Consider the following 17,528-nt stretch of genomic DNA (forward strand, 5'->3'; position numbering starts at 1 on the left):
GAGAGAGAGAGAGAGTATACACTGATGTGTCTGAATCTCTTGTCAGAGCATGACTCACACTGGGCTTGCCTATTTGTCCCCAAGTACACACACACACACACATACCAGCATTGAGCCAAAAGACTACAGAGGGAAGAAACAGTGAACATACTAAGAAGGAGAGAAAAAACACAAATCAACCAAAATACTGTCCACTATAACCCTGATTGTTGCCACTCTCAGCAAAACCAACGCTGACTCGCATATAGTAAGTACTGATATGACTGCTCATGTACCGTACCACTGAGACTGTTGATGGATGGCATCCTTCAGCACAATAGAATAGAATAGAATAATCCTTTAATTGTCCCACAAGGGGAAATTTGGTTGTAACAGCAGCCAAAAAGACAAATATACAAACAAACAGTACACAGGACACAGAACAGAAACATACACAATTTTTCTTACATATTTACATTAAGGACAATGGTTACTATAAACAGAGAGTACTGTACAGTTATTAAATTAAATAAAAACAATTACAGGTAAGAGGCAAACCAGGTTGTAGCGCGAATTGGTTAATTAACTAACTTATTGCAGTTACAGCATTGATGTAAACCTCTATGTTTGTTGGGAGCAGTTCAGATTGTACAGTCTGACAGCTGCAGGGAGGAAGGACCTGCGGAAACGCTCCTTCATGCATCTAGGATGCAGCAGTCTGTCACTGAAGGAGTGCTGCAGTTCAGCAACATTTACATGCATGGGGTGGGAGACTCGGTCCATCAGAGATGTTATTTTGGCCAGAGTCCTTCTGTCTCCCACCACCTGTACTGGGTCCAGGGTGCATCCCAGAACAGAGCTGGCCTTCCTGATGAGTTTATCCAACCGCTTCCTCTCAGCTGCCAATAAACTGCCGATAAAAATAACTATAATACTTGGAGGTCTGACTAGGGATGGGTACCGGTATCCGGTGTCATTATGGCACCGGTTCTGACATAAACGGTAGTAACCAGACCGAAAAGCAGCGCACATTTCGGTGCTTTATTTCGGTGCTTTTTTTCCCCTGAGATGTCATACACTTTGGATTCTAGCCAATCATTTTACCTTTGCAAGGATAGTAGGCGGGCCCAGGTACGTACGCTCTTTTAGAACAGAGCTGCAGATTAAAAATGCCCAAGGCGGAGCGGTCAAAAGTCTGGCTGTACGTTACAGCAAAAGATGCAAACTCAGCAGCCTGCAACAAGTGCTTTAAGGTGATACTGTCAAAGGAGGTAACTCCTCGAATCTGATGAAACACCTGGCGACGCATAGCGTTTTTTTAAAAGCCGAGAAATGCACCGTATTTGATAGCTTGCTGCAAGACCTCACACCAAGCACATCTACTGTGGGTGTGGTGCCTGTTATCGGACCCGGAGTTAGCAACATCCCCCAAAAACCCGAAGAGGAGAGTCCTGGCCCCTAGCCCTGCCAGTGTAGCAGAAATGATGACGGATGATGATGGCAGCAGCAGCCATTCTTCTCTGCGTGAGTAGCTTAATGTTGTTTGTGTGTAATTTACGTTGAGTAGGCTAACCACATTATCACATTAATGCATGTAAGGTGAACATGAACATGCGGCTGTCTTCTTGTTTGATGGCAGATGCTCCCTTCACCCTGGCCAAAAAGGCTAAAATGACCAAAGAAAAAGTGGAAAACAGTTAAACATGAGAGGTTTTTGGACAAAGTTTGTGTTTTTTCCATCGTTTAAGCACTGCTTCCAGCCAAGAGTGATACCATATATGCCCTAGAGCTGCAGAAAAGGCTAACATTGTTATCTTTTTACAAAAAAACAGCTAAACACGAGAGGTTTTTGGACAAAGTTTGTGTTCTCCAGTCTTTAAGCACCGGTTCGAGCACCGTTTAAGCACCGGTACTGTTTCAAAAGTACCGGTTTGGTACTGGTATCGGATAAAACCTAAACGATACCCATCCCTAGGTCTGACAGCTGATCTGCCTTAAAAAAAAACCCTCAAACCACACACACACACTTGTATGCAAACGTGGGAATGTCCTTGAGTGAGATTGCTTGGTACCTCTACACACTGCGGCCTTGTTTACAGAGCTGCCAAGAGCTCATGGATACACGTGCACACTGTCATGAGGACTTTTTTTGCATTATCCTTGTGATCGGGATGTGAATGACGATACAAAGCATCTGAAAAGTAACTGTACCCATGCTCTGTTACAACTGGCATCTGTGTTTTTACTTTTCCTACTAATATCTATTTTTTTTGAAAACCAAAAAATCCCACCATGTCAATCAGGTGAGTCCATATTACTGATATTACTGTAAATAGGATCTGTAATCAAGAGTTTCTGAGTACTGCCCCATAAAAACCACGATGCCGACCTGGTGTAAATTTGGGATTCAAGGTTGTTTTCTCAATATTTTCAGATCACTTCAGTGGGAGTTTAATTCCATTCCCTTGCACCTGTGCCTCTGTGATTCAGGCTGGAATTACCTTCCAAACCATGACCCTTAAACCTGAATTTCATTTTGGGGAAGAGGAAGGACTCACAGGGAGGCAAATCTGGCGAATGGGGCAGGTGGGAATCTGAAATGTGTGACGAAAAAACTCATGTATTTCAAAGCTGTCCAGAATTGCATGAGAGAGTGATTGCAAAGGGGAACATGACCAAATTTAAACCAGCTTTTCACATTTTTTAAAATTTTATTGCATTTTCAGATGTGTTTCTAAAGTTAAGGGTGGGCGACAAGTTAAAACAAACACCTTAACCACTGACCCCCAGAGAAGGGGAGGCTCTGTTTTGTTGTGAGGGACAGATTCAGGGGTGATTGTAGTTCAGAAGCACTTTATCTACTAATCAAAGGTTGGTGGTTGGGTTCTGCATATGCATGTCATCATTTGGTAAGATACTGAACCCTGATGTTAGATATAAAGCGCTTAGACAATGAAAATGTTTTGTGTGAATGAAACCTGTGTATCCAAGGGCTCTTGGTTTGTGCGGATAGGTTAACTGATTAATCCAAATTGCCCATAGGTGTGAATGCACGAGTGAATGTGAGCGCGAATGGTTGTCTGTCTCTGCGTGTTAGCCCAGCGACAGACTGGCGACCTGTCCAGGGTGTACCCCGCCTCTCGCCCTATGACAGCTGGGATAGGCTCCAGCACCCCCCCGCGACCCTGAAAAGGATAAGCGGAAGCGAATGGATGGATGGATGGATGGATGGAAACCTGTTTTATAAAGTGCTTTGAATGCTCAAGCACCACTATAGAAGAACCAGCCTATGTATCTGATTGGGTAAGACTAATTTATTTACAACCAGGTCAACAATATATCTGAGCTCATCTCAATGATGAAAAAATTAATTACAGAAACAATCCGCTCCACATTGCTAGCAGTTTTGTTTGCTTGTAATCCTGCTGCCTCTGCTTGCCACATCACGTTTTGAGGCAGCTTAAAGTAAGCACATCTAAACCGTAGTCCAACAGGCTACTGAGGCACTCAACGAAGAAAAGTCCAAAACTGGGTTTCTCACTATAACTGAGTCCTTTCAGCTTAGATCTAATTGGCATCTAAATATCGATTCCGGCAGCTTCAGCAAGTCAGATGCAATTTGTAATTTTCAGACTGCACCAGGATCAGCCTCCTCCACGAGTACACTTGCCTAAGGGCATCAAACTCATCTGAACTTTTTGTTATACTAAAGCATTGCCCTTTTTTGGGTTTTTGCAGGTCCGATCACCACATGTAAATAAAATGATCGTCTTAAACAATCCATTACGAGTGACCGTTCTGTCTTTCACGACTTAATCAAATAAAAAATGAATAAATCAAAGAGACGGTGCAGAGGTAATATGCCACCTTAGTGCTAAAATAGAGTCATCATTTACCACTCAGTCTCTCTAGCTGCCAAGAGATGTGTAAAGGTAGATTCAATTTATCAAGACGCCAAAGTGAAACCGGAACACCTGAAACAGCAATGTCAAGGGCCTTTTCCAGTCACTAACCAGAGATGGATGGAGGATGGAGAAGATAAAGCAGACAGAGGAAGAAGGTATAGGAAGACAAAGAACATCATTGTAACAAAAAGACAATGAAAAGAAATGGAAGTGGAATCTGGAGAAAAGGAGAGAATGAAGCGTTTGGAGTGACAGCAGTGAAGCTAGGGTGATGATGTTGTGGTGGGGATCCCCCCGAGGCAAAGCCAGAAAAGAATCTCTGTTACTCTGACAGTAGAAATCAATGTCCATACACCCATGATTCATCACTGTTACCACAAGCACTGCTAGGCCCCGACACAGATATGTTTCAGTTTAGACGACTTAATTTGGAACCAGGAAGCGGGGGTCTTTCAAGACCAATAAAGTTTCCTATCCACACTGATTGCTCCATTCTTGTCTCTTTTTTGTATTCAATTTGCTTTCACAAGCTCCCTACAGTCCTTCATCAGTTCATTTAACTCTAAGATACGGCAGTAATCCCTGCCACAAAACCTCATTATACTGAACACCTTTCATGGGAAAAACCAAAGCAATAAGTGATGGCTGAAATGACTTCTTTTTTTGGCTTTGTAAAGATATTAGAAACTTGACAAACTAAAGAAGCAGGTGTTTCTGAATTCTATATTCAATTCTATATTAAATCATGATAAAATTTCTATTGATTGTATCTTTGTAATCCCAGCTCCAAAGCTTGCAATACAGATGTGAAATAGTGGCAATTCAGCCATTAGAACAATAAAACCTTATTTTCTATATATAACTTTCTACAAGAACCAATGACTGTTGCCTCACCTTACGGTATCGCCAATTATCATTTCTCTCGCTTTAGCTTTTAACCTTCCTTTTTCTTTTTTTCCTCAATTTTCTAATCTGTCTGCCCTCATCAAAAGCTCTTTTACTCCTCAGAGGCTCATTACTGAGTTGACTGGAGTTACTAACGTGGGTCTGGTAGAATCCAATTGATCCATGCGCTCTCATGAATGATCTTAGAGAAAGAACTGACACTGAGAGTACTTTGCGTCTGACAGAGAAAGGTGCATCAACTCCAAATAAAATGGGTTTGGAGCTCATTCCTGTCTGGGAGCCTAAACCTAGTCAGCAAACTGTGAAATGAGATAGCTGAGTCCTTGAATAGTGTGCATAATCTGTCTTTTGTTTAGTAGCTTTGTACTATAATAATCCTTTCTGACATTGTATGGGTACATTTTGTGGGACTGTATTAATTATCTCTCTTACTTGATGCTCTGACGAGGTCAAAAATGTACAAAGATATGAAATAATGATTAGAATTGTGCTGTTAATTTAAAAAAAATGTATAAATCTTAAACTTATTCCATCAAATATTTATGAAAGTACTATTTTCAAAATCCTTAAATGCTGACAAGCAGTCAACCTCGAAATAAGTTAAACATTATAGACCAAAAATAAATCAAGAAAATGCATTTGCACTTTAAAACCTGCCTGAAATCAATGTGAGTAAATCAATTATCAAACAGCAAAAGTGGCTGATCTCAAAGCTGGTGACATAATTAGGTGAACACACTGCAAGTACAATAAAGATGCTGTAAGCTGAGACCTAAGAAGCTACCCTTGCTCCTGGTTCATATTTCAAGCCTTCATAGAATGTAAATGGGTGAGCTGAAAATGAGATCAAAAGAGTAAAAAGTCACAAGACAGTGTGGGACAAGGTCTGATAGTGATATCGTGGCTGATAGTGACCCACACTCGTTTTCGCACCTTGGCTCATGTGATTAGGCAGATGATCAATAGTGGGTCTGGGACTCTCCACCAATTGCTCTTAGAACCGAAGAAGCTTCTGAGATGAAAGGTGTTCAAGAAGTCCAGTCCATTTTCCTTCCAAGCTCACTGGACAACCATGACCTGGATGACTGAGAACCTTCCCAGTCATATTATTTTTTGTTCACTTGTTCTAAAGAGAATAATTTCAATTTTAAATTGCCTCTGTCAGTGCGCCCCAGGGCAGCTGTGGCTACAATGTAGCTTGCCATCACCAGTGTGTGAATGTGTGTGTGAATGGGTGGATGACTGGATGTGTAAAGCACTTTGGGGTCCTTAGGGACTAGTAAAGCGCTGTACAAATTTACCAAGACCATTTACCATTTAAAGTTAAGTACTCTAACATTGAGACTGACTAACTTTTGGAGCCAGTCGGTGCACATAAGAGGAACTGTGTTCTTTGACAGTCTTGCAGTGGCTCCATTTTTCTGCTCTTGAGTTTAGACCTAAAACCTCTGGTCCAAACACAGGGAAAACCTATATATAGGATGTTGTGTTTGAAAAGAATACATGTCCTAAAGGTTTCTACAAAAAGAACAAACTATTTGAGGAGTGCAAGATATCACCTAATCAGCTCCAGGTGGAATATTAATTACATATTACATTAAATTTTAGACTCCATTGCGTCCCACTCTGAGTTTACTACAAGATACCCAGTGGACCTGGTGAGACTCCATCCTCAGCATGCATGCATTTGATGAGTGATGTGACTGTATGCTACATTACATTCATAAATTGTAGCACTAAAATGTTTGTGACTGTGCAACTACGTAAAAACCTGCAGGGAGCGAAAACATTTGAGCAAATATCTGGAGTTTTGAATGAAACAACAGAGCTGAGACACTGAGACAGCAGAGGAGACAACATCTCTACTGCTGTCTCCTTTCATCTACAGTTTGCACATACAATTTGTCATGCCTGAGTATACACTGCAAGAAAAAGCTGAAATGGGAGATTACTTCTTTTTGTCTCTCTCTTTTTGATGTTTTCACACTTTGACTGTGTGAGCTGTGGATCGCTATGGGCGAGACGTGTATTAATGTTCATTTTGAGGGTTTTTTTTGTTTTTGTGTGTGTGTGTGTTCCTATCTGTTGAGGAAAAGCGAGGCAGGCAGCTGGCCGAAATTGAAGGGAATGACTGTGACCTTCGGACAAAATCAAGAGCAAAGTGTTTTCTGCCTTCATTGTTTTCACTTTTCTCTACTTTCTGTCCTAGCAAGCCTCATTTTCCCTTCCTCACTCCATCACTTTCTTTCCTTTGCACTGCACAACAAAGCTGCGAGAAAGAAAAAAAAAATAGAGCATCAGCCCATTTTCTTTCACCTGCTTTCCCTCTCTTGTGGTTCCAAACTTCCTTCAATTGAAAACAGCAGTGGTGCATATTGTGCAGCTTGTGGTTTGAATAGACTTAAACAGGGCACTTTTCCTGGTGTGATAAAGAAAAGCAGACAGTATAGGAGCTGAAATATAAGTGCCAAGCTGTGCTTTCACTGAAAGACCTGCAGCAGTTTAAAAAACTATATAATCTATCCTGACTTAAACCTTTTGGTGCGGGCCACAGACGGCTGGATGCTCAGCTGTCCTCTTTTTAGCTTCTTCTCATTACTCTCCGCCATCATTAGCTCTCTATTTAATTTCTCTTACTTGTCTTACGCTTCTCTCTGTTACCAGGATAACTCCCCAACTGTTCCTTTATCATTCGCCCTCTACCTGTTCTCCCCTTGCCGGTAATTCTTTATAATAATTACACAGTGTTAAAAATTAGTAAGGTATTAGTTCATACTTAATTCATAGGGCATATAATTCTATAATCTTGCTTAATAAGCTCACATGTAACATGTTTAATGACAGAATTTTCATACTTTATATGTGATTTTTTTTGACAATTTCCCCAAAAAATATTAGATATCACATCACCCTAATATTACATCATTTAACACTGTTAATGGTTCACGGTGTTATTTAGAGTTAAATGGGGTATTTTAACTTAAATATATTGAAGCTGAATAATAAAACATGAATACGGTTATCACAAAACAGTAGTGAATATTTCACAGAGCATTACAAATAATTGTGTTCATCACCAAAGTAACCTGTGGCTCCAGCTGCTCAGCGTCTCTCTTTCTCTCTTAAACCCTCTTACAAACTCAGACTCTGGTCCTGCTTACATTTCAGTATTCTGCAAATGTTAAGTGAGTTATGTTCATCATGCAATAAATATCTGCATGTTCTCTGTCACTTTGTGACTGTTTCTTTTTCCCGTTGTGAAGATAGCTGAGACATATTTGAGTCTCGAGGTCCTGCTGACCTTTCAGTTTGGGATCCGCTGTGCTCACACAAAATATTGAACTGACAACAAGTAACTGCCCGAATTAATCTTAAAATGTAACAAAAATAAGCATTTAAAAGACTTCTAGTAACACCCGAACAAACAACTTACTCGTTTCCTAATCAGCATATGTATAAATGTGCAACTCCATATTGTTAATAATTAGACTTTCTGAATAGTAGCACTAAATAACTTGTTTGTACTCGGTCTAATAATAGTTTCTCCTTCATTTAAAAATATAGAAATGCTTTCATTAAACATGTTATACATGTTAAGCAAGACTAAACCATTTCTATTCATGTTTATGAGTGCCGTGCTAAAGAGGAGTGATGCTTTATAAATGAAGTATTAACTAAGACCTTGCTAATGCTTAATAGTGTGTAGTTATAATGAAGAGTTAATGCTTTTGCCTTTTAGCCTCTGTGGGGAGAGTGTGAGCTTGAAGCCCAGTAGAGAAGAATGGCTGCTGAGTACACGGGCTAATATTTGCCCTGTGCTAAACTGAGCAAACATGGATAAAGTGAACACAATCGCCTTCTCTGTCCCTGGCTGTCTGCCTTGTTGTCCTTTCATTCCCTTCCTGTCTTTGCACTGCCGCTGTAGAGCCGACTGCTGATTAATCATTGCACACACTGCGCACATGTTGTTTTCAAGCAAATCACTGGGTGAGGGGATAAATCTGATAATCCCTTTCTGGTGTGTGTCTTTCTACATCAGTGTGTGCTTATTAGGTACACCTGTGCAATCCAAACCAACAGGCCTGCAGCAAAACCCGACATCCACGAAGCTCACAATGTTCCCTTCTGGGTGACGAAAGTTTGTAAATGTTCACGATTAAAGCTCTGTCACACTGAGACTGAACACTATTATTAACATTCTGTGACAGTATAGGAAGTACAACATCTGTAGCCTGACCTGTAGCCCACATTAGGGGTTATGCTGTATGGATGAAACTATTAGCAACTGGTGGCATTATTGCAAACTGGAAGACCTTAGGACCCACAACTTTAGACTGTGGACATGTTCAATAAAAATGGACATTTTGCAGGTCATATTATTCTTCTTCTGTGCAAAAAGGATTCCTATGAGTGCTTCCTATTCCAAACAAAATGTAGTAAAAAAGTATTCTAATTTAATGTAATTATTTTTATTTATTTCTACGGTGGCAGTTGCAGTATAGGACTTTTGAAACTTTAAACGAAAGCTATTTAAACATGGAGACGTGGACATTGGTGTAGTTTCTTAGAGAATAAATGTGAAATTAATTTTATTGATTGAACAGGTATTCTTAGTATGTGTTCTGTGTTACAGCAGGTGTAGTTCCAGCAGCATAAAAGAGACAGTGCAGATTACGACCAGGGATAACAACGTTTGTTCTTTTTCTGCATCACTAAATTAATACATGCAAATTCCTGTGACAATGAAATCTGCATTTTGTTTTTCATTTGTTTTCTCATTCACTTGTACATATAAATATGTGCAATAGAGAAAGTATAATGCTGTAAATAAAAGAATCAATAAAAACGTGGTGCTTCCAGAAACCACTTATTTACATTGGTATAATTGTAACTATTTAAAAAAAAAAATCAACCATAACAAAAACAAAAACCATTCCAGTAACATTTAAGATTTTTTTTTAATAATCTGAGCTAAACAAAAAATGTGTCTGTGCCATCATGTTGTACATAATGGTTATAAATGCAACATGTATGATGCATATATAAAGGCTGCATGGCACTGGATCACCTGATAATTCAAAGTTAACAGAAATTTCCACGAGTGACTTTCTTGTGACATGCATGTTTGTAAAATATCAAAAACATGCCAAGTCATGCTTTCAATCATTGTCTAATGTAACGCCTATAATTATAAAGCATTATAGAGATGTGACTAACTGCTGTGTTAGTCAGTTAAATTTAAGGTCAAATGTTAATTAAATATGACACAAATCTATATCAGCATGAAATCCCATAAAGTACTGTTGTAATATATTCAGTTACTTTATTACAAGTACCTCATCACTTCCTGTTAAATATGCCATATTCATATAATGGAGAGATCCAGATGTTATTTTGCCACTGAGCAGTAAACATCTAAAGATATTTTAGTTGCTTTCCGCATTAACAGCTAAAAATCGCTTTTTTCACGAGTCGAGCTGGGTTTCTTAGGAACATATAAAAAGCTAAACAATGATATCAAAACACAACATTCTGATGCATTTCACTGTGTTCAGGTGATCTGAGGAGAACGTTTTGTCCTTACTAGTCCATCAGCACATTACAGGTGCAGGGCTGTCTGCCAAGGTAATTTATGCTACTGCCTGTCAATCAGTTATTTAGGCACTCTTTCACACACGGAGCCAGTTACTGCTCTACAGTATGAGTACAGCATAAAAATGCTATACTACGCTTCTCTATTCCTTTTGTTGTGAAAAACAAACAAACAAACAAACAAAAAAAAAAACCAGAAAGAAAATCAGTCATGCAACTGCAATGTTTCCGTCTCGGTCCGGTGCCTTGGCACACAGCTGCGGTCTAGTGGACTGTTTCCAATTCTATAGTTGTGTCTTGCATGATGATAGAGTGAGTGGCCTTTAAATTTTCCGATTATTTTGTGCCAGGGTAAAGGATAAGTGTTTGTCAGTTGCTCCTTCATGTTTTGAAGTAGCACCTGCAAGCTAAGTAAAGACGACTGATGAAGAGGAGAAAGATGCTACAGCTCTGAAACCAATGGCTGGCCTCTAGCATGGTTTAAGCTGTTGTGAGGATAATTAACAAGCTTTATTCCTGGTTATGCGATGGAGACGCTCTCTGTATCTCCCTGTTATACAGTGAGGCAGAGCTGGCACACTCAGAGGTAACTTTACACTGGGCTGCACACCCTCTGGATTTATAACCAACTTTCACAAGCTAAATTTAAAGCGGAGTTTATTTCCATTAATGCCAAATACTCACCTTTTTCACTAGATACTGCTGCAGTGTAACGGATTAATTTTCATTTTATTTTTTACACATTTATAAAAGCCTATAACATGGAAAGAAAATACCATAAATTTAAGGTTTTGAGTGTCCACACATGCTGGAATTTATGAAAGTTTCCTCACTTAGGCAAAACATGAATGATTTATAATTAACAATGCAACAACGCAGCGTTACCCATGATTAGTGAATGGATTTATGACTCTATAATGTTTGCGGTAATTGTGTTTGTGTGCATTTCCCAGTGGATCTTAAACAGTATACTCTGCTGCACAGATCAATAAAGCCACGGGGTTAAACCGAGCACTGTAAAAACAAGCAGAATGAGCAGACAAAGTGTAAAGAACAGAGAAAACCTTATTAGCGCGCCGTATTTCTTATCTGATAAGGAATATTAGGTTTGCAAATAGAGGTGGAAATAAACTATGCAACAACTCAGCTGCTTTATAAAGTCATTTAATTCTTAAAATGCTGCTCAGAGGGAAAAGGTAATTTGACAACGGCATTAAAGAGATACCGTTTTACTGAACATTACTTCATGCAAACTGAAATGATGATTATTAATCGCTGCTGCAGCATGCTATGACACCATTTATATTCTAGCTTCTAGATCAAAATAAATTGCTTGTTAAAATCTACAGAGGCATATGATAAATGTAATGAGCCATTCGAATAGCGAGATAGAGTTGGCGAGTGCTACAGTCCATTATCTATCCAAGTAACAAGATAAACCGCAAATTAGGACAGTTTAAAGTTACCTCAGCGATGGCGGTGGTGTAATTACGGCTTTTGGTGAGATTTTGCCATAGAAAAAACAAAAGCAAAGTTAACTGACCGTGCACACTTCATTAATTCCCTATAAATGCCTGGAGAGAAACATTAGTGGTTAGCTGCAGGTTTGCTGTGAACAAAGAGTGCATTGTATATTAAACAGCTGCTAATGATCTCTTAAAGGTTCCGAGCTGAGAAGTGCACACTTTAAAAATGAAACAACTGACATATTATCATGCAGCAAATTGCAACGGATAATGAATAATTAAATGTATAAATTGCTTTCTTCTAACCTTTAGCCCGCGTCTCATTGGGGTGAATACTGTCACAATCATACGTAATGTGGCTGAAAAATGAACACCAGATTGATCCAACTCCACTGACAAGTGCGTGCGTGCTGTGGATTAATATAACGGGCACTCTAGATGGCGCATGACACGTAATTAGCACACAGATGTGGAGCATAGACGCTTTTCAAATCATTAATGCAATATTTGCAATTCTTGTTTTGTTTTTTAAAGGCAGCGCTACGCACGGCGGAACAAAGTTGTTTGTGACTGGATGCAAGGGTTTGAAAAAAAAAACCTGTTTCTTTACAAGCGTCTGTTACAAAGGCGCTCATAAAGCACGAGGCTGTCTCCAGCAGTGACGGCAGCGTGCGATTTTTGTTTACAAGGTGGCACCGCAGTCTTCAAAGACCTCAGTTTGAACTAAATGAAAAGAAAAGAGGGAAAGAAAAAAAAAGTTTCGTGCTCTGTCTCATCCTGAGAATTATAACGGGGCGCGTCAGGTTGTACGTCTTCTAACCGAAACGACACAGGACACAAAGTGACAGCGTGAGAGGGCGAGACAGCACACCCACACACAGACCTGCTGTCACCTTTCAGTTCATTAAGCACTTCTGTCTGATATTTAGAGGTCTGACAATATTCTGTGTTTCTGGTTGTCTTTGGAGTTGTGACTTTCAACCCCATGCCCACTGTTTCCTATTAAAGCAAAGCAAATTAATAGTCTTTTTTCTCGGAAAAACACCACTCAGACATGTCGAAAAAGCTCTTAAGATATTTCACTCTTTCTTTAAATTTCGTTCATGATTTCATAAAAAAAAAAAGCTTCTCAGCTAAAATGGGAACTTTGGTGTTAAATGTTTAAAATCTGTTTCGATAAGGTTACTGATCCCATGCACGAGGTGGTGCAGTGACTTCCTGAAACTTTGACTTGGACTGATTTTGTAAGATATTTCCGTCTGAATAAATGCATATTAGTACACGTGTGGGTGGTCAGCTTGCCAGGTGCGACCCTGCTTCCCCAGCAGGTGATAAACGCTGCTGTCTTGCCAACTGCAGGTGCTCTTCCCCCTCTTGCTGTGTCGCCATAGCAACCCTTGCCGTGCCAGTTCAGAGTGCTGCCAGCAGTGGTCGTCAACCGTGATGAATCACGAGCGAGAAAATGATAGGACAGTGATATTGAACACTTACAGTTTGGCATTTGTTTCCCTCTTTCTTTTAAAGCCCACCAACTACACGTGTTCTGTATGTGGTCAGAAGTTTAAAACACTCACTGTGGGCATGAATGTCATGGCAATTTTGGTAGTTTTATTAATATCTATGATTATACAGCATATATCTTTAAAGATGTTAGAAAACAAGAATTTGATGCTCAAGTTTAAATTCATTTTGAATTTTCTCTAATCATACAAGCCAAGTTTCTAATAACTTCTTGTTAGTGCCAGCATAAAAAGTATTTGTTTAACAGCACAAAAATACTCAGAAGTGAGAAAATCCAAGTAACTCGGTGAAGATCTATGAAGGAGAACAAAGAGGAACAACCTAAGATTCACCAGGGCTCAAGCCTGGCATGAACTGGAATCTGCTGGAACACAGTGAAGTGACGTTTACATTGACCGAAGAGGATGCTAAAACTCCGGCTCCACCATAGACTCGTTCAAGCTCGACTGAAATTTGCAGCTCCATCCCAGGAAACCAACCAATGTAATTGAACTATACCAATTCCTGCAAAAAGAGTGGTCAGATTTCCAGGCAGAATTGTGTCAGAAGCTTGTTGATGGCTACCAAAAGCATCTGGTCGATGTGCAAGGGACATTTAATCAAACATCAGTGAAGGTGTATGTATATATTTGAACCTGTATAGCATTTCATAAAAATAATTAAAAGCAAAATTACCACAACATTCATGGCTATTCTGAGTGTATGTAAAACTTCTGACCACAACATAATTTCTGGAGACAAATTATCACTCAAAGTAAGAATGAAGGCTCTTTACTTTATAATATAAAGCACCTTAAAGACCGATTAGCTGCTCAAATGTTCGCATTAATCTGTGGTGAGCAGATTTTTTTCAACTGAAAGAATCACTTCATAACTCAAAATGTCTTGGGCCTAACAGTGTCTTTGTCTCATCTAATTTTTGAATACCTAAATCAACACCTCTTGCCTGCAGCCTGCACCCACTCTCCCTCTGCATCTCCAAGCCCCACCCATCCACAAGTTCTCTTACTACATAGAGGAAGACAAAGTGCCAATCCTTATCTTTCCAAAGTGCAAAACATCCAGGGTTTATTTTGTACAGTAAGAGAGTGCTAGCTGTTTAAACAAACTAAGTTTTTAGAAGGAGGAACACTTGCTGGGAAGCTTTACAGTAATGCAATGTTACAGTAATGAGTTACAGAGATGAGTTACTGCTACCTGTCTCTCCTTCATCCTGTGTGCTCGTCGCTTTCCGACAGATGCAGAGAGCAGCTGGTAGCAGCACAGCAGCAGAGATTCATACTAAACTGGAATCTCTTTCCAAAGAGAGCACAAGGATTCAGCTTCATTATCAAAGAACTTAGCTGCTGACATCATATAAACCTTTTCCCCGATCACCAGCTCTGACGAATTAGCCCGTACTTAATGATTTTGTTTTTTAAGACTATACATTGCTTTAATTTTAATGTTGATCATGAAAGACATCAGCTGCTTCTCTGTGAATTGTTTTATTTATTGAAAGAGGTCACTGTTTTTTTGCAAGTGCAGCAGCGTCACCCTTTGATGACGTGGTGAGCTGTAAACGCTCCTTAGCTTTTTTAGCCCAAACACAGGAAATTTGTGTCATTTTCTCCATGTGAGACACCCTCAGCAGCCAACATCCTGTGTCAATGGGAAACATTATCGCAGGCCTGTGCGCCCTGCTTGTGGCCAGCTTCAGATTTCTGTGTCAGTGGGCAAGCCCACCTTGAACAGGTTACTGGGAAGGATGCCAGCATTAACTGTGCCGCACATATGCCCAGCTGACCTGTGGTGGCACGGAGCGGTGTAGATGACTGGATGACCAGGAGGTGAAAGCATAAAGGTCAGAGTGAGGTCACATCCCTCTGGTAACTATGCAGGCCTGTGCTCATGTGTGTCCACACAAAATTAACACCAAAGTGGGCACACTTTAATACACACACACACTGCTGCCTTTGTGGACATATGGATTGTGTTTACTTGTGTGAGTATGAGAAAGACACACACACACACACACACACACACACACACACACACGGAGGATTTATGAGGCAGTATTGTTGGTTATTTACAGGTACTGCTCTGCTCTATTTACTGTCCATAACTGCGGACTGTTGGCCTTGTTTAGCACTGCTGGGGCAGAACCACTTACTGTATTGTCAAAATCTGTGTGTGTATGTGTGTGCGTGTTTGTGTGTGCATGCATGCATTGCACCAACCCCGCCTCCAGCAACAAAACCCACCTCCCTATAAATCCAGGATGATTTAACACGAGCCCTTATTTACTCTCACTCCTTGTGCGTGTCGCCAGCTTCACCACGGATCTCTGGGGCATAAAATATAAACACCGTGCCAGTCTGCTAGCTAGAGGTCTGAAAAAAAAAAAAGAATGAAAGCAGAAATCACCAAATATCAATCGCAGGGCACCCCAATGGCTTCCACTTCTCTCATTATCACTCTAAGGAGTGTGGGAGTGCACAGATGAGCCTCCTGACTTGATAGTAGACAGTTTCCACTCTCTTATCCTCGCAGCCCTCTTCCTCTCAAAAAACTGCTAACCAGACATCTTATCATCCAATCAAGCAGACAAACCTTACCTACACTCCACACCTCATCACCCCACCGAAAATAAAATTCTTCAGCAGCAGCGTCAGAAGCATGACAGACGTGTGGAAAGGAAGAACGGAAAGTGGTTGAAGTGAGGGATCGTAAAACGAGCAATTCAGCAAAGGAAGGAAAGCAAGGAGCAGAGCTATATTCTGGGAGATTATTTCTTAAAATTTACTTCAGTCCACTAACAATAAAGATGAGAAATACTTAATTTTCTCCAAGCCTTCATGTGCTAGAAATGTCCTACACAAAATGAAGGACACTTTAAAGTAATTGAAGCACAGCAGTGTTTTGATCTCGAATGCAACACAAAGCTCAAATGCTTGAAGGTTAACATAGCTGCCTGTAACTCTTAGTTTCACAATGATACCAAAATGGCACTTTTGTCTAACAGATTTTCATTTTCCAACAATAAGCATTTTGTTTTTTACTAAATATACAAAATTCAAACTCCACAGCATAACAGAAGCATGCTGAATAAACAGGGATGAGAGGTCAATGTTACTGACAGGCAGGGATTCTACAGTTGTGAGGAGGGGCTTCATAGGGATCAGTTCTTCAGAAGAAAGCAGTTGTAATGTGCTGCACGAGACATGGGATTTTAGTTAGTAAGAAGTAGTAAATTACTGCAGAAATTCAGGTTGACGATTGTTCGCAAGACTTAAAAGGCATCACAGAAAACTCGCTCCGACTTTTTGGAATTCACATCAAATTTGAATATCTGGCAGTTAAAAAACTTCTAATCTGGTATGATGTCGTCTTCTAGAGTAGTGCCCGGAGATAGGTTGCATCTTCAACTTTTGAGTTGCTATTTTTTTAAGTAAAGTCATTTTGTTCAAGCTCTACCACGCACTACATTCCATTCACATCCATTTCGTTTAATGATGATTTATTTATTTTATTTATTTTATTTAGCACAGTGCATGTTAATGAACATAAATGTAAAAAAAAATTACATGAATGTAAACATACCAGATTATAGCCAAGGGCTAATTTCCATCTGTTGTCCTTAAGCATAAAAATAGACATAATAATTCATAAAAATTCATCATTCATTCATAATAAAAACTCCATCACCAAACTTACACATACACACCATGATAGATATCACAAATCAAATTTATCAAAAATAAGCAGAAACCACTTGGGAAAAGCAAAACTACTCATTCTTATTTAATTTATGCTTGTTTTCCTCGCTGAAATCCACTGCAACCCAGTTCTAGTTTATTAGCTAATGTTGCTCACAGGGGATCAAAACACAGCAAGAATATATATATATATATATATATATATATATATGTGTGTGTGTGTGTGTGTGTGTGTATATGAAATCAGAGAATCAAAAGTTGTGTTTCGGTTTAAAAATCAAAAGTCAAACACGATTACAATGTTTTCACTTTTCCTGAATATAACTGAATCATCTATTTCATGCAGGAATAGTGCAGAAGCACTTTCCCAGTATATGTTCTGTGCATAAAGGCTGCATAATACTGAAAGATAAACAGAAAAAAAACTGTCTCCGCTTCATCCCTGGCTCTGTTTTTCGTTG

The 17,528-nt window shown here is 39.6% G+C and overlaps 1 protein-coding gene across 14 annotated transcripts in view; it reads right to left on the reverse strand.

Annotated features, from left to right (window-relative positions):
* nrxn2b (neurexin 2b) overlaps positions 1–17,528 on the reverse strand; it is a 682,163-nt gene that overhangs the window by 50,282 nt on the left and 614,353 nt on the right. The gene's annotated exons all lie outside the window — the stretch shown is intronic.

Source organism: Simochromis diagramma, unplaced genomic scaffold, assembly GCF_900408965.1.
Source record: "Simochromis diagramma unplaced genomic scaffold, fSimDia1.1 OVJJ01000317.1, whole genome shotgun sequence".
Lineage (NCBI taxonomy): Eukaryota > Metazoa > Chordata > Actinopteri > Cichliformes > Cichlidae > Simochromis > Simochromis diagramma.